The sequence below is a fragment of the Eimeria maxima genome, genomic scaffold (genome assembly GCF_000499605.1).
Source record: "Eimeria maxima Weybridge genomic scaffold, Emw_scaff73, whole genome shotgun sequence".
In the NCBI taxonomy this organism is placed as follows: domain Eukaryota; phylum Apicomplexa; class Conoidasida; order Eucoccidiorida; family Eimeriidae; genus Eimeria; species Eimeria maxima.
The window spans coordinates 55,001-60,000 of NW_013566723.1; positions in this window are offsets into that span (position 1 = coordinate 55,001).

The window sequence follows — 5,000 nt, forward strand, 5'->3', positions numbered from 1 at the left end:
GCGTCTGGTGCTGCTGCTGCTGCTGTTGCTGTTGCTGCTGTAAGTTTGTCTGCCCTGGATAGCCATGCAGCCATATAAGCAACAGCAGGATTAAGAGCAAGAGGAGAAGGAGGATGAAGAGCAGCAAACAGCAGCAGCAGCAGCAGCAGTGCTGCAGCACGGAATTGTTGCAACTTCTTGCTACTGCTCCTGCTGCTTCTGCTGCTGCTGCTGCTTGTAAGTATGCCACTACTGCTCCCCCAACCCATATCAACCCAATCTGCTGCTTGGTCTGCTGCTTCCTCTAATGCATCTGCTGCTGCTTCTGCTGCTGCTGCTGCTGCTGTTGCTGCTGCTGCTGCTGCTGCTGGATGTTTAAGAGGAATTGCTTCTGCTATATTTGTCTTAGAGGATAAAGAGAAACAAGAAGAGACAGAAAATACTATTAACCCCTATAAAAAAAAGAAACAAAATAATTTAATTAATTAATTAATTAATTATATTAATTAATTAAATTAATTAATGATAGTCAATACTGCAGCAGCAGCAGCAGCAGGAAGAAGACGCAAAAGGAACAGAACAACGAGGAAACAGAGGCAGCAGCAGCCGAGGAACAAGCAACAGCAACAGGAGCAGCAACACCAGTAACAGCAGCTGCAGCAGCAGCAACAGCAGAAGCAGCAGCAGCAGCGGCAACAACAAAGACCCACCATAAGAACAGCAAGAGAAGTTTCTGCTGCTGCTGTCTGCAGCAGCAAACTAGGAGAGGAGAAAGGAAATGCTGCTGCTATATATCCTGTAGATCCAAAGGCTAACCATATTGCTGCTGCTGCTGCTGCTGCTGCAGCATACTGCAGCAGCAGCAGCAAATTAATAAACCCTAAAGGACGACGATGAGGAGCAGCCATCCAATTCGCATACAACAAAGCAGGAGATAAATGTAGACCTGCGCATACACCAGAAACCCTAAACCCTAAACCCTAAACCCTAAATAATATACGTATGGAGGAGGAGAACAATTAAGAGGATAAAAGGAGACAAAAAAAAAGATAAAAATAAACAAAAGAAGGAAGAAGGAAGAAAGAAAGGAAAAAGAGACAAAAAGAGACAAAACACTACACACAGCAGCAGCACAATCAGCAGCAACAGCGGCACAACAAGAGACAGCAATAACGGCACAATTAGCAACAGCAGCAACAGCAGCAGCACAATTAACAGCAGCAACAACAGCAGCTGGAGCAGCAGCAAGAGGAAATACCTAGAGCAGCAGCAGGAAGGTATAGAAGAAGAGGTAGACGTCCATATAGTGTAATGAACTGCAGCAAGTGCAGCAGCAGCAGCGGCATTTGCTGCTGCTGCTGCTGCTGATTAGAAAAAGAATTAAAAATTGCACTAAGGAAAATAAAAAGAGATAAAATAAAAGAGCCGCATGCTTCTGCTGCTGCTGCTTCCCAGGATACAGCAGATCTGCAGCAGCAGCAACTTGCTGCTGTTGTTCCTCCTGCTGCTGCTGCTGCTGTTGTTGTTGTTGCTGTTGCTGTATCTATATCTGCTGCTGTTGCTTTTGCTGCTGCTGATCCTGCTGCTGGAGTAACAGCAGATAGAGCATTACCATAGCAGAAGCAGCAGCGGCTGCTGCTGCTGCTGCTGCTGCTCATACATAGACGACGCAGCAAATCTTCCTCTATACGTATTGCTGCTGCTATTCCTCTCTTTCCTTTCTTTATTATCCTCTTAAGACCTCTCCATACCCTCTTCTTCTTTTGCTGCTGCTGCTGAGGATGCATGCGGCCAGTTACTGCAGCAGCAGAATTTGCTGCTGCTGCTGCAGCAGCAGCAGCAGCACTTCGATTGGCTGTCTTTAAGAGAAATTGTTTTTCTGTTTGATCCTCAAAGGAGACATAAGGGACAGAAGATAACAAAGAAGGAGGACATTCATAATAACTAGCAGCAGCAGCAGCAGCAGCAGCAGGAACAGCTGCAGCAGCAGCAGCAGGAGAGTCTTCTGATGCTGTTGTTGATGTTGTTAAGGAAGAAGGAAAAGGATCATTTTGCTGTACAGGAGAAGAAGAAGAAAAAGAAGGAAAAGAAGAAGAAAAAGGAGAAGAAGAAGAAGGAGGAGGAGCAGAAGAAGAAGGAGAAGAGGAAGGAGGAGGAGAGGAAAAAGGAGGAGGAGGAGGAGGTGAGGATACACCTGAATAGAGGAGATGCTGTTCTTCTATTTCATCAATATAATCAAATATTGAATCTAAAGAAGGACTTAAACATGATTCCCCCATCCTGCTGCTCCTCTGCTGCTGCTGCTGCTGCTGCAGCTGCTGTTGTTGTTGTTGCTGCTGCTGTTGCTGATGTTGTTCCTGGTGTTGTTGTTGCTGTTGCTGCTACTGTTCAGTGATGTAGAGAGGAGAAGCTAATGGGAAGGAAGACGTTGCAGCTGAGCCATGCATACACCTGAAGGTGTGCTGCAACGGGGAGGCGGATTCTGCTGCTACTGCTGCTGCTGTTTCTGTGCAAAGAGAGTTCAGCAGCCAGTGTACTCAATTGCATGCATGCATGTATGCATTCATGCAGCGGGTAATCGTTAAAAAGGGGGAGAAGAGAGGAGACCAGGTAGGCCCACAGGAAGCCTTGTTGCCCTTCCTTCTTGGTGTACAGACACCGGAGAAGGCGCAGCAATTGCTGACGCCTAGAGGAGATGAATTAATGGCAATTCATTTTATATTTATTTTTTTCTTTTGCTGCATGCATCCAGCAGCAGAGAGACGGGGAAAAGAGTATACGAGAGAGAGGAGAAGGGAAGGAGGGCGGCGGTAGTTTGGGGCTTGGTTGCTGTGTCTATAAAGGTACAATACAATAAAGGAAATAAAGAATATAAATAATAATATTAAAAGAGGGAAAGAAGAAGATGATGAAGAGGAAGAAAGTAGAGAAAAGATGAATATCTATATATAAGCAGACAACATATATAATGCATGCTTTGCATGTATACATTTCAATATATACAAGCCCCAGACATCATTATGCAAGAAAGAAAGAAAAGAAGAAGAATGAATCATCATTTTGCATCATAAATTGAATTAAAATAATAAATAAAATAAAATTTACCTTTTTTTGTTCTTTTTGACGGTAAACACGGGGAGTAATACCTAATATAGTCGTCACCGGTGTTATATATAGCCTATAGGTGTGTTTATGCATTCTTTCTTTTCTTTCCTTTTCTCTTATTGAAGAAGTCTTTTTACTTTCTTATTTATTAAATTATATTCTAATTTATGATCAATTTATCCTGGAACAAAAGAAGAAAAAGAGGAGTGGCGTCAACAGCTTACCGCTTACCGTCTTGCTCAATCTGAGGTGCACATACACCCCAATTATTTTGCAGCTTTCTTCTAATCCATTCACAAGTAATTCACATCAATAAAAGGGGATTTTTTTTTATTTCTTTTTTCTTCTTTTTTCTTTTTCTTTTAATTAACAATGGCAAGTGAAATAGATGTAACAGAAGAAGCACAAAAAAGATTATGTAGATTTAGTTACCTTTCTCATTGTGTTACCAATATGGAGGAAAGAGCAGCAATTCTTAAGAAAAAAATTTCCTCTCTTACTGATGCAAGTGAAGAAGTTGAAGTTTCTTTTGTTGATGACGATCTATGGATACGTATTGGTAAGTATTTTTATTTCTTTTCTTTTATTCCTTTTCTCCTCTCCTTATTGCCTATTTAATTGTTATTCTACGCATTTTTATCATTTTATTCCTTTCTTTCTCCGTTTATTGCCTATTCACAAGTCATTTTCTTTTTCTTTTATCATTTTTTCCTCTTTTCCCTCCTCCTTTCCCTATTGATAAATTTTTTATCAATTTATTCCTTTTTCTTTTTTTGTGCCTTTTTCCTGGACATTTTATCCATTTTATCCTTTTTTTCCTATTTTGCTTGCCTATTTCCTCCTTATTTTATCTTTTTTTTTGTCATTTTATTCCTCCTTTCCTCTTTTTTGTTTATTTCCTCTATTAGAGGCAGCATTAATAAGAAGCATTATTATGCATATATTAATATTTAATTATGTCTTTCTTTCTAGCATTTTATTTCTTCTTTTTTTTCTTTCTTTTCTTTTATTTGTTAATATAAATACATGTATAAATATATATATAATAAATACATATTTATATTCTTTTCTTCCTCCTCCTCCTCCAACCATCAGGATTATTTCCCTCTTAATATACAATATTAATGAATTAATTTAATTGTATTTATTTATTTATTTATTTATTTATTTATTAATTTATTTATTTATATATATATAGGTGAAGGTTTTTATAAGAGAGACTCGTCTTATGTACAAGAAATACTAGAGAAAAGACAAGAAGAACATCGTAAAGAATTAAGAGAATTAGATCAACAAATTAATGAATATAAACAACAAATATTAACTCTTAAGACTCAATTATATGCAGAATTTGGTGATAAAGTTAGACTAGAAAAATAAATTTAATGCTGCTCCTACTGCTGCTGTTGATGCTCCTGTTGCTGCATGTGTAGGTGTATGGGTAAGTGTATTTGCAGCAGCAGCAGCAGCAGCAACAGCAGCAGGAAAAAGATCCGCAGCAGAAAGAAAAATAATTCAATTAATAGCAGTAATAGTAAGAGTAATAGCAATAGCTACTGCAGGAGGAACTGCTAATGCAGTAGCAATAGTTACTGCGACAGCAGCAGCAGCAGCAGCAACAGCAACAGCAGCAGCAACAGCAGCAGGAGGTGCAGCAAATTGCATCTTGCTACTGTTAGTTGCAAAGAGTATTACTGTATAAAGGGAGAAGAGAAAGAAAAAGAAGAAGAAACAAAGAAAACAGCGAATATAGATAAATATAAAGCGCATGCATTTTGCATGCATTTTTGCATGCATTTTGCATGCATTTTTGCATGCATAATGCATGCATAATGTATGCATAACAGGAAAAATAAATATAAATTAAAAAATTAAATAAATAAAACTTTTATTTATATTTAATTATGCACAGTTAA